Below are 16995 nucleotides of genomic sequence, written 5' to 3' on the forward strand. Positions count from 1 at the left end.
TCTGCTACATTTGTGGCAGCTTTACTGTTCCCAGTCAAAGGACAAATATCACTGATTTTGTTAAGAAAGTGTACTTTGCATACTTTGATGTAAAACTTGCAGATCAGGACAATTCATGGGCTCCAAATAAAGTGTGTAAGTCGTGTGTAGAAAATTTATGACAGTGGAGCAAGGGAAAACGCCAAAAATTAGCTTTTGGCCTTCCAATGATTTGGCATGAACCGAAAAATCACGTAGATGATTGCTCTTTTTGTTTAGTTCAGACTTCTGGTTATAATAAGAAGAATAAGAAAAAAATTGTGTATCCAAATCTTGACTCAGCAATTCGGCCAGTTGCTCATTCCAATGAAATAGCCGTGCCAATTTATAAAGGACTTCCTTTACTTGAGAACGAGCACGATCGGGATATGCCAGATGTTCTTGAGGAGCAAGACCCGATGTTGATTTAGACAATGAAAATTTAATCTCTAGTTCTGGACCGCAATGTTTTACTCAAGCGGAATTGAATGACTTAGTAAGAGATTTGGGCCTATCAAAGGAATCATCGGAATTGTTAGCTTCAAGATTAAATGAAAAAAACTTACTGGAACAATATACGAAGATAACTTTTTATCATAGCAGGGAAAGTAATCTTGTACAATATTTTAAACACGAGTGTGGGTTTGTTTACTGTAACAATGTGTCAGGTTTACTAACTGAAATGAGTGTTGTACAATATCATCCAAATGAGTGGCGTTTATTTATCGACAGTTCAAGCAGAAGTCTCAAGTGTGTCTTACTACACAATGGGAATGTATATGGCTCAATTCCTACTGGCTATTCAGTCCACTTAAAGGAAACATATGAGGACATTAAAAAGGTTCTGAAGTTATTCAAATATACAGACCATAACTGGATCATCTGTGTGGATCTTAAACTGGTGAACGTTTTACTTGGCTTTCAAAGAGGATATACAGTTTCCATGTTTTTTATGCTTCTGGGATAGTCGAGCTAGAAACCAACACTGGAGTCAGAAACATTGGCCGCTTAGAGTATCCTTAAATGTTGGAGAACAGAATGTTATAAAGCAAGCTTTAATCGACAGAGAAAAAATCATTTTTCCACCTCTACACATCGAACTAGGTCTCATGAAGCAGTATGTTAAAGCTTTAGATTTACAAGGTGACTGTTTCCAATACATATGCAAAAAATTTCCACGACTTAGTTATGAAAAAATTAAAGCTGGTGTATTTGATGGACTGCAAATTAGAACTTTAATGAGAGATCCAAATTTCATCAACTCTATGAACGAAATTGAGAAAGAGGCCTGGACTTCATTTACGATGGTTGTTTTTCTTGGAAACAAAAAAGCGTGCAATTACAAAGATCTAGTGGAAACAATGCTTGAAAATTTCCAGTGCCTAGGGTGCAACATGAGCATAAAGCTTCATTTCCTATACAGTCATCTTGATAGATTTCCCGAGAATTTAGGTGCTGTAAGTGATGAACAAGGTGAAAGATTTCATCAAGACTTAAAAATTATGGAAGATCGGTACCAAGGAAGATGGGATTCTCACATGATGGCCGACTACTGTTGGAGTATTCAAAGGGATTGCCAAAGCAGAACACACACAGCAGAAATTGCTACAAACAAAAATTTATTCCCTGAAACTCATGTGTAAGTAAAATTGTTATTTTCTTATAAATATTCCTGTAATTTTTAATGAATATTGTTAAGTAGTTATGTATCTAATTATTGGCCTCTCTCGCATTCAAAGCGCCAGTACGTGCCGTGGCACAATCTTGCTCTCCTTCCACTGCTTAGGGGCTTGGCTGAGTGCAAGACTTGTATTAAAAAAATATGTCAAGACATGTGTCAACTCCCTGGCACATTTCCTCAGAATACGTGGTGATATATTATCAAGTCCAACAGCCTTATTAACATCTAGTTTACTCATACACCTTTTGCTCACTTACAGTAAGTCACTCCTCCCCATCATCAACTGCTCTCAAACTCTCCATGAAGTCACATTCACAAGATTGAAAGACCTTTATGAATTGCTCATTAAGTATCCCCACCACACACACATTGACATTGATAGGAGAAAATGGTATAAAGACAGCTGTCTTTATACCATTTTCTCCTATCAATGTCATCCTTCAATAATCATTCTTTCTTTTGCTGGCTACATATCGAAATAACTCCTTAGGATTCTTTTTGGCTTCATTAGCTAACTGCTGTTCATACCTCTCTTTAGCTACTCTCACCAACCAAGTCACCCTCCTTGCCTGGTCTTTGCAGACCTCATGAAATTGGTTATTTCCACTTCTTTTATGCTGCCTCCACAATGCCCTATTTCTCTGTATCGCATGCTTAATCTCTTTCTTCATCCATTTCTTCACCTATCTTATTTAACCTTCTCTCCCTTGGAATACACTTAGACATTGCATCTACTAAATAGTTTTTGAAAATCCCCCAAGCTGCATTGATCTCTTTTCTAGCTAATTCATCATTCAATGCAACACCCACAAGCTGTCTCCTGAGCTCTGCACCCCCCCCCCCTTGTAGTTCCACATATACCCTTTTCTCAAAGAGGTCCTCACACTGCTGTCAACCACCCAGGTAATCACCTCATGGTCACTCTCACCAATTGGTGGATGATTTGACACCTCATTTATAATTACATCCTCTGATGAAATGACCAAATCCAAGACCCTCAATCCTCGCGTGCCCTCTGTTAACATACTGTCTGAGGTAGTTATCCCTCAAAAACTCAAGAAAGTCATTTCCATTACTTCCAGTTGCTATCTCATCATTCCAGTCTATATTGCCATGATTAAATTCGCCCATAATGATCACCCTTTTCTTATTTGCTTGACTAATTTGATTATACATTTCATTATCACCACCATCCAAATTACCTGGTCTATAACAACATCCAACCAAGTATTTGATTCCATTCACCTCTTTCTCACACCATACTGCCTCAAAACCATTGGCACTATTTCCCTCTTGCATCTCTACTTTGTGTGGATTTCTCTATCATCAATACCACTCCCCCCCCCTCCCTTTTTTTTACCCGTTCTATCTTCATGAAACACATCATACCCTTCCATCTCTATTCCTGTCAGGATGTCGTCCTCTTCCAACTATGTCTCACTTATTCTGACAATCTTTGGGTGAACAGATGCAATTAATGCAACCATTTCATCTGCCTTGTTTCTTATACTTCTACATTTGTATACAAGGTAGTTCCACTGATACCACTCACTGGATGTGATCTCTCCATGCTCGACTGGGGCCATTTCCCTTCCTGCTTATTCATTTTAAAACCCTTTTCAATTCCAACTGTTTCCTCTTGATCTCAGGTCATCCCATTTCTTTCCTGTCTACACATGCTCTCACCTCTACTTGTAGCATCCACCTTTCTCATGCTGTGTACCTCTGTCCACCCTGAGCCTCCCTATTTCCCTGCTCCTCTTGCACACCCATTCTCTCATTTTCTATACTCATACAACTCACTTCCTCATTCATAACCACCTCTTCAATCTCTCCTGTCTTACTCTCCTGCTCTTCCACATCACTTTCTGCTTGATCTGATTCATTCTCTCTCTCACTCTACTCACTTCCCTACCTTCCAGCAGCAATCTCTCCAAGCAACTCACCATAACCACTCAAATGCAGTTCATCGCTCCCATACAGTTCACTTCTTCCTTAAAACACATTAAAAAACTGTACTCCCATCTCCTCACACATTTCATCCAGCATATCATTCATAATCCTTGCTCTCCACCTCATCTCACCACAGTGATACCTAGGCAACACGCTGACTACCCTTCCTGTCACACTATTCTCTTTTATCCTTCTAAGCAGCCTCCTGACATCCATTCTGACTTCCTCTGTCAAATCATTCATGCTGATTAAAACCATCAACTCCTTTGCTCGCTCCCTCCTCATATCTAATGCCTCAATCACTCTACTCATTTTATCACCTGGAAAACATACCTTGTGCATCCTACCATCCAGCACACCTTTAATAATGGAGTCGTCATATAACGCCACTCGCTCATCTTTCGTTAACTCTTTTGTGCCATCATGATTAGTTTTAATAGTTTTTACCCGAATTTTCTTAATTTCATTCCGCATCCATTTCATCTCTTTACTCATCCAATCCAATTCAACTTCCAAATCTCACGTCACATTCTCTCTATCATTCATTCTTTCTAATTTTCTAACTCTCGACACCCTCTTCTCACTTTCACTCTCATTTATCCTTCTGTGCTTCCGTCCTTTTGGTTCAACATGCATCCAACTTTCGCTATCATTCATTCTTTCAATTTTTTCAACTTTTGATTCCTGCATCACGCCATTTCGAGTTTCATTCGTTCTCTCAATTTTGTTTCCTACTGCTATTCTCGCATCACTTTCTTCCTTTTTAGCATCCGTTAAGGATTTTATATCACTCGTTTTCTTTTATACTGATTTTTAAACATTCTTTCGCCTCTCTTTCGAACGTGCACTCATTTTCTGCGCGACATTCTCGCTACTAACACTTTCTGTCATCAATTTCATATTTGTATTCATCAATTCCTCATTCAGGTCACACTTCGCACACACCCTCCTTCCGTCCGCCCTAAACATCCACAAATCATTTATGTAATCAAAAGAATACATATAACAACCTCACACTTAATGAAACGACTAAAATCTAAGTTAAAGTCATGGAATAAAGCTACTGTCATGTTTAATCTGCTGGTTAACACTCTAAAGTCTAATAATAACAACGAATTCGTAATTAAGTTTAAGCAAAACAAAATCCCCCACACTAATAATAATGGTAGCGCACAACTTTTACAGCAGCTCTTACTCAAACAAATACTCATATATACTTAATCATTTCAAGAATACTTATCTCAATCTGGAGCTCTTCTTATAAACGTGCACCACGCTTGACTCATGAGCTCCATCATTGAATATGACATCCTATTACATTGAATAAAACGTCATATTGGTTTGCTAACTTCTTTAAATCTATGTACATAATTTTTGAATTTTATGTATGATAGGATAGTGAGTTGTCAGTTTACTTTGTTGTTTTTCTTTGGTTGTTGTAAATGACAGTCCTGATCTGTGTCATTTTTTCTCCACATTCTTGACATGTTCTGTTTGTCGGATTTCTATGGATCGACCCGTCTTTCCAATCTAACAAAGACAGAAGATTTATACACTCCTGGTTAAGAGGTGGGTGAGGTTGTTCGGCCATCTTACCTTCATGAATATATTTTGTAGAGATCAAAAGGCAACTTTTAAGTTGTATTGTTTTAAAATTTTTGCTATTTTAAATGTAACATTTTTAATATAAGGTAAAGAAATAGCATTTTTGTAGTTGTCTTGTTGTTGTATATGTTCTAGAATATATGATGACCTATTAAAAATGCTATTGATAGTTTTAAGATTGTATCCATCTTTTAGGAGAATGAACACAGAGAAAGAAATCTCTCTAAGTATATACTTTTTTTTTTATATTATTATTATTATTATTATCCAGGCCTCCATGGACTCAAAAGACTAATCGTGGGAGGTCGTTTTTAGGAAATACAAAGTTTATCATACCACTCCTTGAACCCATTGACCGTTCTCACTCCAACCACTCTCTCAGTTAATGCATTCCACGGTTCAACCACCCTTCATGCAAAGAAACCACTCCTCACCTCTTGCGCACAGCCTCCTTTCATAACTTCCAGGGATGGCCTCTTGTCATCAATCCTTCAAGTTGTTAAACCAAGCAAAAGACCTCCCCAGTGTCAACCCTGTAACCACCTCTCAACAGTTTAAAAGTCTCAATCATATCACCTCTCCTTCTTCTATCCACCAAACTCTGCAGTCCACATTCCCTCAGCCGATCCTCATAACCAAAATTGTAGTCCTGAAACCATCTTTGTCATCCGTCTTTTTACCCTTTCCACAGTTAATTTATCCCCTTCAAATCCTGGGGACCAAACCTGAGAACAATAGTCTAAGTGTGGTCTCATCAGGGTCTTATACAACAGAATGATAACTCTTTTATCTCTGCAGGTCAGCATCCTTCTCAGTATTGCAGCAATCCTCTGAGTTACCCTCATCACCTTTGCAATATGCTCCCTGAATTTCAGTTTTCTATCAATCATCACCCCCAGATCTCTTGTCTCCCCTACCTCCTCCAGTACAACTCCTCCAATCGAGTACGCATCCTCCCATCGATGGATCCCAAACTTCAAGACTTTACATTTTTCTGCATTGAACCGATGACCCCATTTATTTGCCCATCTGTCTAGTTTATTCAAATCCTCTTGCAGGGCTGCCACATCTGCACTATTACTGATAACCCTTCCGAATTTCACATCATCTGCAAAAAACTGAATGTCCCCTTGCAATCCACTGACAATATCATTGATATAAAGATTGAACAATACAGGTCCCAGTACTGAGACCTGTGGAACCCCACTTGTAACCTTCTGCTTATTTGATATTGCCCCATCATACACATCTCTCTGATACCTATCAGTCAGCCAATCCTGAATCCATTCAACTAACCCGACATTTAAACCCATGCACTGCAACTTAAATAGCAGCTTATCATGTGCCACCCTGTCAAACGCCTTTGCAAAATCCAAAAAAATGGCAGTATATGCCTTTCCCTCATCAACTACTCTTGTCACTTTATTATAAAAGACAATCATATTACTAAAGCAACAGCGCCCCTTAACAAATCCATGTTGATTCTCACAGATAACATTACCCTCATCTACCCAATGCTGTATGTAGTCCCTCACTAATTTCTCGAAGACCTTAACTACTGATGACACACAAATAGGCCTATAATTAGACACTTCCAGTCTACTACTACCCTTATGCAGCAGCACTATCCTACCTTCCTTCCATTCCCTGGGCACCTTTCCCATAGCCAGACTTCTATTGAAAAGCCAGGTCAATGATGCTGTCAGTTCTTTAGCACATTCTCTCAAAATCTGTGGTGAAATATCATCCAGTCCAACAGCTTTATTGGTATCCAGAGTACTCATTATTTGGAACATACTCTCCTCTTGCATGTCTAAACCCTAATCCTGCCCTATCCCTCTAGTATTAAAACTTCCTCTAGGATGAAATACTCCAATAAAGTGCTCATTGAACAACTCCACTATGTCTTCTGCATCAGTCACACTATTCTCATTTTTATCCCGTAATATCATTCTTCCACAATCGTTTCTCCACCTACTGGCCACATAGCTAAAAAAATTCCTTAGGATTTTCTTTGGAACTTAGTGCCAATCTCTTTCATATTCCAGTTTTGCCTTCCTCACCATTCTGGTCACTCTCCTGGCCTGCATCTTATATTCTTCGTGTATCTGTCCTCCGCCCCTTTCCTTGTATATCTTCCATAATCTCTTTTTCAACTGCAGTTCCTGTTTGATATCGTTTTTCATCTACTTTACACCAAATTGTGTCCACTTCTTCACCCGTGGAATACAGCTTACTATTGCTGCTAACAAATATTCTTTCACAATTTCCCAAGCACTAATGATATCCTGGCTTTCCAATTCTGCCCGCCATGGAACTGCCCCTAGTTGATACCTAAGACTACTATAATCACCTGCCTTATAATTCCACATACGTTCCTTTTTCTTTGATACACCTGCATGTCTGTTCATCTTCCAAGTCAAAACCACATGGTCACTCTCTCCAACTGGTGAGAGAGTCATCTCACTTATTATCAGCTCTTCTGATGCTATGACCAAATCCAAAACTCTTGAACCTCTTGTTCTCTCCATCACATGCTGCCAAAGACATTTGTCCCTCAAGAATTCCAGAAATTCTATCTTCCTAGCTTATACTGCTGTAGTTAAAATCTCCCATAAAAATCATTCTTCTTGCACTTGCCAAGCTCAATTGCCTAAACATCTCTTCCAAGGAAGTACCCAAAAATTGTGTAAGGAATTGTTAATTAAAAAAATATTTATTTAGCTGCTAATATTTGCTGCTTTATACTTATCATCTTCGGAGCAGTTTCTCACAGTGTGCAATCCCTATCAGTTTTTAGTGAGAACAGTTTAAAATAATAATTTAAGATTTTTTTAATTGTTTCTATTAAAGAATGACTGTTAGTTCTCAAATACTGTGATAATTATTTGTGTTTAGTGCAATATTAGCAACTAACTAACTAAATAATTTATTTTATTTCTTTGATGTGGTGAATTAAGCTATACAACTACAGATGATCAACTGCCAACATCTATCATTATTGACACACATTGGTAATCACATTCTTACTCAACTTTGAGTGGTGACCTTCCAATTGTTCTCTCTCTCTCTGTCTTGCTCTCTCTCACACTATCATATATTGGTCATCTGTTTCTGTATTCACTTCAGCACTTCTTCATCCTCACAAACAGCTAACTAAATCTGAGCACAGCCATCTAAATGTGATAATACTAAAATTATATAAACAAGGATATTATACGTGACAAGAAATTATATTATTGTTTTAATCATTTATCCATACAAACAAACAAACAAATCATTTACCCTTGCAAACAAACTTTGCATATGAAGTATCTTCATTACTAGTCTACTTGCATATAACGGCCATTGACTTCACATCATTTGCCTCAGTTTCCCATAATGCAAAAACATTATGGAAATTGTTTAATTTGACAACATTCAGTTTTAACTACATCAGTTATTGAGCATGGATGCTTTGCTCTTTAGTTATATTAAAAATTAACTAAATAAGTTAATGTTTTCATTTCTAAATATTTAATAAACAAAAAAAAATTGTATATTTTTAATATTCATTATTACTCTCTAACACATATTACAATAAGAAAGCAACTGTTTGAAAACACAGTTGCTTTCTTATTCTTTAGGCTTACTTATTTTTCATCATAGGTGGTATAAAAACAATACTATCAATTAATTTATTTATAAGATATAAATTTATTCGATATTTTATGTAACTTAGCATATGTTTTTATCAGCTAATGAGACCTATTTCTCTGATGTTATCACTTTACAGACGATAAAATTTATAAATAACTGATATTTTTATTTTAACTATCTCAAATAGTGATTTCAACTATCTCAAATTTTAGTTTAATATAAAAAATAAATATAAAATAATTAACTGTTTTATATATATTTTAGGAAGCATCAATTATTGTTTACCACTGCATTTTAGCCGGAAAGGAATAGTGCATAACTATATACAGTGGATTCCATTTAATTGGGCCACAACTGGAATTTGCATAATTTGGCCCAATTAAGCAGGTGTCCCCTATTAAATGAAATTGCACATCAAGAGTTCAAAAAAGATGTATGTGCATAAACAAAATACAAGTTTGGACAAGTTTTTCATTTATTGGGTAGCAAAATTAATAACTTATAGATAAACAACTGGTTTTAATTAAGTAAAACATTTGGCATAAAAATAATATCATTAACAGTTAATGATGTTGTTGGAACTGATGGTGTATGGCCTTTTTTTTTTTTTTTTTTTAAATGACCATAAATAAAATCAGCAGGTATTTCTTCTTGTATTGTCAGGTGTCATCTCCTTCCAGGAGGTTGAATACCATGAGCTTCCAGTATTTAGTTTTGTGCTTCTCTCTTATATCATAAGACAAAAAGGTCCAGTCTTTGATATTTCCCATCCAATTTATTTAGTGCAGATAATAACATTGCCTTCCTGCATGATATAGTTGTAATCCAGTAAGAAATTTTCTAGTATCCTGGGTAGGCACTCGTTCAAGTTCAGGAATATCATCCTCATCACTTTTGTGGTTTTTTTAATGGATGTTTTGCAGCAATTTCCTTCTCAATTTTTTTATTTTTATGCTAGTATTGAAGACTATCATCAATGGATGCAAACTCTTTGTAGTTTCTGATGTGGTTCATGTCTAATGAGACATCATTTTCATTATCTGCTGTATATGTGATTAAATCACATAATAAATTAAATCACTTAAATCGCCAGCCTGGATGGCCGAGTGGTTAGCATATCCTCTCTCCAGCCAAAAGGTTGCGGGTTTGAATCCCACCGTGGGCATGGGTGTTTGTTTCTGAAAATACTAGTGGTGGTCGGTGGTAGATGGCGTTGGTGTAGATGATGAAGGTAGTTGCAGCTGGTGGAGTGGTGGAGATTGAGAGTTGTAGAGCAGGTACCCTCCCTGGATGAGTCTTTGGACTCTCTGGAGGTGTTATATAATAATAATAATAATAATAATAATAATAAATGATCACTACCTAGACTGGTTTCAACATTTATAGATACTAGTTTTGAAGATACTCCATTCATAAACTTTGCTTACACTTGGGAAAGGATTAAAACAAGAATATACAGGGGGATCTTGAAAGTTCTGATAAACTCCTAGAACAAAAATTATATTAAAACAACTGATATAACCACAAGAAAGAACATATCTTATACATATAAGATATATATATATATATATATATATATATATATATATATATATATATATATATATATATATATATATATATATAAGAAGACAAAATTAATTTTTGTTCTAGGTGTTTATCAGAACTTTCCAGACCACCCTCATACTTTGTAACTCAGCAGCAAAACTTTTTTTACAAATATAAATAGAAACAATAACTTTCTTATCCCTACTTGTGAAAGTGTATTTTCAGCACCCAAGATCATTTGAGCTATTTTTCCAATTTGCAGTATATCCTCTAAACTTCAGCTCTCTGACTACCAACCCCTAAATATTTCCATAACTATATTATCAATTTCTTGCTACACAGTCCTGAACATAATATACAGCATGTGATCTTTTTGTAGTTCACAACCTTACAATTTGCTGCATTGAATTGGCAACCATTATCCTTTGACACCAAGACTGACTTATGGATAAAGGATAATTCATCCTGCAGGATCTCTGCATCACTCTTACTTTCTGTTATCCTCTTCAGTTTAGCATCATCAGAAAACAACTGGATGCCCCCACCAAATCATTCTCAACATCCATGTATAGATTAAACTAGCAGTGTGCTAAGTATAGAGCAATATGGCACACTATTGTTGAACTGCCTTCTCTGTGAGCCTGCTCCACCATATGCCATTCTTTGATGTCCTACTCTCAGCCAATCCCTTATTCACATAATTAACTTCACATCCATCCCCAGCTATTGAAGTTTATATAATAGTTTGTGCAGTGCACTGCCAAATGCCTTTCCATATTGTCAACTGATCATCTCTTCTTTTTCTGCATCATTTTTGTGCTAGAAGAGGAGAGAATGGAAACAGTAGGAGAGACAGAATGAGAGAGAGAGAGAGAGAGGTATGGGAGTGCCAAAAGAGGAGAAAATGGAAACAGTAGGAGAGACGGAATGAGAGAGAGGTATGGGAGTGCTAGAAGAGGAGAGATGGAATGAGAGAGAGAGAGAGAGGTATGGGAGTGCTAGAAGAGGAGAAAATGGAAACAGTAGGAGAGAGGGAATGAGAGAGAGGTCTGGGAATGAAAGAAGATGAGAAAATGGAAACAGTAGGAGAGAGGGAATGGTAAGAGGTATAATGTATGGGGACTCAATGACTTGTGGTGTTCAAGATAGGATGCGTGAGGAGCGTTTGCCAGGAGGAACGATAGAAAGTGTGGCTTTCGTAGTTAAGAGAGGTGAAAGGGTGGATGAGATGATTGTGATGGTGGGAACAAATGACTTGAGTGGTGGTGTAAATAGGGTAGCGAGAGATATGAGATTCTTGCTTGAGGTGGTACGAAAGAAGACACAGAGGAAAGATAGTGTATGTGTTGCCTAGGTATGATAATGATGAGCTGAGCAGAAGAGCAGTAATATTGAATGACATAATAGCTAGAATGTGTGACAAGAGAGGACTGGTATATGTGGATGCTTGGAGTGTGTTTGAGGACAGAGAGGAATTGAATGCGAGAGACCACTTACATTTGAATGAGGAAGGATGTAGGCATCTGGAGAGATTGCTGTTCTTAACAAGTCAGCATATCCCAGGGAGGATGGTAGCAGGGGTGGCCTCTTGTGGGAATGGGTACTTGGCAGACAACATCAGCTAACACTGAGCCCAGTGGAGTCTAGAGGGGATAATGCTGGGTATAGAAACAATGACATTTATGCTTTATACTAATGCCAGGAGTATCCAGAATAAAGGAGAGGAATTGGTGGTGCAGATAGCATCAGCCTGGCCAAAAATTATTTGGATCACTGAGATGTGGTTGACACAAGAGGATATAATGACAGGAATAGAATTCGCTGGGTACAGCATTTTTTGGCAGGATAGGAAGGGAAAGTGTGGTGGTGGAGTACTGCTTATGATAAGTGATGACCTATGTCCTCTAAGAGTGGAGACTTTGGAAGGCAGTGGCACTAATGATTTTGAAAGCATATGGTGTGAGGTAGAGGTGGGCAAGACAGAATATTTAGTTGGGTGTTGCTACAGACCCAGGAGCACAGAGGGTAGGAACCAGGAAATGTTTAGACAGTTGAGTTTGGCAAGTACAAGAAGAAAGATTGTTATGGGAGATTTTCACTACAGTAGTACAGAGTGTCCCAAAATTCACGCAAGATTTAAATTTAGCACCATTTGTGCAGTAAAGTGTTGCCAACGAGAAAAAAAGACAGTGTGACAGCTGACAGTTCAGGGTTATTAAAAATGGAGCGCTACACGAAAGAACAACGCATTTTCATTGTTGAGCAATATTTTAAAAATAATGAAGGTTTAGTTCGCAATTTTCGTACAAAATATGGTCAGAATAGTGATTTAACTTCATCAACTGTGAAAAGATTAATTAAAAAATTCAAGATAACTGACTGGATCAATTAGTGATCTTATACACTCTGGTCATCCTTCAACAAGTCGTTCAACAGAAAATATCGAAGCAGTTCGTGGGAGTGTTGCTGAGAGTTCAGGAACATCAATTAGGCCCCGTGGTCTTGAATTGGGCATTTTGAGAAGCTCTCTACGGCGTATTCTCATGAAAGATTTGCATCTTTATGCTTACAAAGTTCAATTGACTCAAGAACTGAAGCCTACTGACCACACACAGCGAAGAGAGTTCGTTGAATGGATTATGGAACAACAAGTGGATGCTTATTTTTCGAACAAAATCATCTACAGCGATGAGGCTCATTTTCATCTTGATGGCTTCGTTAATCGACAAAATTGTTGCATTTGGGGTTCAGAAAATCCATGAGTGATTGTTGAGATACAAATGCATCCACAACGTGTCACTGTTTGGTGCAGATTTGGGACTGGAGGCATCATCGGTCCATTTTTTTTTGAAAATGCGGCTGGTAAGGCAATAACAGTTAATGGTGCTCTCTATCACGACATGATAATCCAGTTTTTTGTGCCAAATTGCAAGATATGGATGTGGGCGACATGTGGTTTCAACAAGATGGTGCCACATGCCATTCAGTCCGAGAAACAATTCGATTACTGCATGAGTCATTTCCTGGTCGTGTAATTTCCCATTTTGGTGATCAGAATTGGCTGCGCAGATCATGTGACTTAACACCATTGGACTTTTTTCTTTGCGTTTTTTTGAAGTCTAAAGTTTATGCCAACAAGCCCATGACCACCGACGCCTTGAAGGAGGAAATTGAGTGCTATATCAACGAAATTCAGCCACATTTATGCAAAACGGTCATGGAAAATTTCGACAAAAGAGTGCGTATGTGCCAGCAAAGCCGTGGAGGCCATTTACCCGATATGCTATTCCATGCATAACCCTATACTGTATACTTTATGAATCAATAAGAAATTACAATTTTGAATTAAAAACCTGTGTTTTCTATCAAAATTACTTCTTGCGTGAATTTTGGGACACCATGTATAAACTCGGGCGAGGAAGATGCATGTAGCAATAAGGGAATAGAATTTCTAGAATTCTTGAGGGAAACAAATGTCTTAGGCAACATGTAATAGAGGGAACAAGAGGTTCAAGAATTTTGGATTTGGTCATAGCATCAGAAGAGTTGATAATAACTGAGATGACATCTCTCCCACCAGTTGGAGAGAGTGACTATATGGTTTTGACTTGAAAAATGAATAGACATGCAGGAGTATCAAAGAGAAGGGAATGTATGTGGAATTATAAGGCAGGTGATTATAATAGTCTAAGATGGCAACTTGGGGAAGTTTCATGAAGGGAGGAATTGGAAGGCCGGGATATCATTAGTGCATGGGAAATTATGAAAGAATATTTCTTAGCAGCAATGGTAAGTTGTATACCATGAATAAAGAAGAGGACACAATTTGGAGTAAAGTGGATGACAAACTATATTAACACGTGCACTGCCAACTACGAGTATACTCGTAGTTCATATATGAGCTTTACAAGCCAACTATGAGTATACTTGTATGTTGATTTACTGACCTCCTATGCCAAACACGAGTTAACCCTTAGTATAATTACCTTAATTTGGACCTTTGGATTCTGAATAAAGCGGAGATCATGTCTGGGGGGCTTGGTAGAAGGGAAATAATTTCAACTAAAATATAGTATATTATATATGTGCCTCAGAAGCCAACCACGAATATACTTTTATGTCGATTACCAACCTCCTATGCCAAGCGCGAGCTAATCTGTAGTATGACACGTAATTTGTAAATCAATTTAAAACTGATAAAAATAATAAAAATAATAAAATGAAATCAATAAAATAAAAACCAATTTATTCAAATTACAAATGATACACTTTAAAACAATTTTCCACACACAATGGTGGTTTTTCCTGGCAATCAGGACATTAATAACATATTTCGTGTCGTTGTTTGTTTTGTGTACATACTCGGCATGGCTTTTTCGGCGAATATTTTTTTCTGTAGGTGGTAAAATTTCCAAATAATTCCTGAATCCTGCTGATAATCTGTGATGCCGTAAGCTCATCCATTCCAACAAAAACTGAGATAAATTGATCTCTAAATTTTAACGCAGTCATTGCATTTCCAATAATTATATTATAAAATTTATGCGCATTTTGAATGAATATATGAAAAATGCGTATTGCCAATTTCTTTGGCCATCTAATTGTCTTTCGCAAGGGGGAATAGTAAGAAAGCATTTGATCAGAAAGATCGATGCCTGACATACCCAAATAATAGTCCATAAAGATATTTGGTTTTAATGAAATTTTACCATTCCGATTTTTTGCTTGAACCATTTAAAATTTGTGCATATTTGAAATGGAAAGAACTTCCCTCTTATCCTTCCATTTGCGATGATGAATTCATTAAATTCATCATCACTCATATTACGTAAACTTCTAATTCTTTATCAGTAAGTTTTCTTTACTGGTCATGGCGAAACTGAAGGTGTTTAGAGACTAGACGCAATAAACACATTCGTCAGTGCATGTAATATATGGGTGGAGGTTATACGAGATTACTCGGAGTTGGCGTATGAAACAAAATTCTGTCTGATAAGCCGGCTATGAGATTACTCGTAGTGACCTTGAAAACGCAAAAGCGCTTGGCATGCAGGAACAAACTATGCCTGAGGAACGTGGCAGCAAACGTGTTAAACAGGAATTACATGCGACAAAGAGGCTATGGAAGAGATATATATAAGGAGACAGGTGAAGAGAAGATGCATGAAGAGTATAAGACACAGGCCAGAAGAGTGACTAGTATGGTAAGGAAGACGAAACTGGAATATGAGAGGAGATTGGCCCTAAGATCCAAAGAAAATCCTAGGGAATGTTTTAGATATGTAGCCAGTAGGAGGAGAAATGACTGTGGAAGAATGATATTGTGGGATAAAAATGGGAATAGAGTGATGAGACTGATGGAGAGAACATAGTGGAATTGTTCAATGAGCACTTTATTGGAGTATTTCATCCTGGAGGAGTCAGTTTTAATGCCAGAGGGATAGGGCAGGTTCGAGGTTTAGAGGTACAGGAGGAGAGTGTGTTTCAAATACCGAGTACTCTGGATGTCAGTAAAGCTATGGGACTGGATGGTATTTCACCACGAGTTTTGAGAGAATGTGCTAGGGAACTGACATTGCCTTTGACCTGGCTTTTCAATTAAAATCTGGCTGCGGGAAAGGTGCTCATGGAATGAACGGAAGGTAAGATAGTGCCATTGCATAAGGGCGGTAGCAGACTGGAAGTGTCTAATTATAGGCCAGTTTGTGTGTCATCGGTAGTTAGTAAGATCTTGGAGAAAGTGAAGGACTGTATGCAGCATTGGGCAGATGAGGGTAATGTTATTTGTGAGAGTCAACATGGATTTGTGAAGGGGTGCTTTTGTTTTAGCAATATGCTAGTCTTTTATGATAAAGTTACAAGAGCATTAGATGAGGGAAAGGCATATACTGCAATTTTCTTAGACTTAGCGAAGGCATTTGACAGGGTGCCACATGTTAAGCTGATATTTAAGTTGCAGCACAGTTGGTCAGCTGGTCAACTGGATTCAGGATTGGCTGTCTGATAAGTATCAGAGAGTTGTGTATGGCGGGGAAGTTTAAAGGAAGCAGAGGGTTAGAAGTAGTGTCCCATAGAGCTCAGTACTGGGACCTATATTGTTTAACCTTTATATCAATGACATTGTCAGTGAATTGCAAGAGGATATTCAGTTGTTTGCGGATGATGCGAAGCTGGGAAAGATTATTAGTAATAGTGCAGATGCGGCAGCCCTGCAAGAGGATTTGAATAAGCTAGATAGGGCAAATGAATGGGGGATTGTCGGTTTAATGCAGCAAAATGTAAGGTCTTGAGGTTTGGGAAACATCGATGGGACACTGCATACGCTATGGGAGGAGTTATACTGGAGGAAGTAGGGAAGACAAGAGATCTGGGGTTGATGATTGATAGAAACCTGAAATTTAGGGGACATATTGCAAAGGTGGTGAAGGTAACACAGAGAATTGCTGCAATATTGAGAAGGACGTTGACCTGCAGAGATAAAACAGTTATCATTCCGTTGTATAAAACCCCTATCAGACCACACTTAGACTATTGTTTTCAGATTTAGTCCC

General features: G+C 37.6%; 1 protein-coding gene across 1 annotated transcript in view; it reads left to right on the forward strand.

Annotated features, from left to right (window-relative positions):
• Positions 1-16995, forward strand: part of LOC150105008 (protein Obscurin-like) — a 790953-nt gene that overhangs the window by 471033 nt on the left and 302925 nt on the right. The gene's annotated exons all lie outside the window — the stretch shown is intronic.

Source organism: Typopeltis vanoorti, chromosome 7 (assembly GCF_054136105.1).
Source record: "Typopeltis vanoorti isolate ZY-2024b chromosome 7, IOZ_Tvanoo_1.0, whole genome shotgun sequence".
Classification (NCBI taxonomy): domain Eukaryota; kingdom Metazoa; phylum Arthropoda; class Arachnida; order Uropygi; family Thelyphonidae; genus Typopeltis; species Typopeltis vanoorti.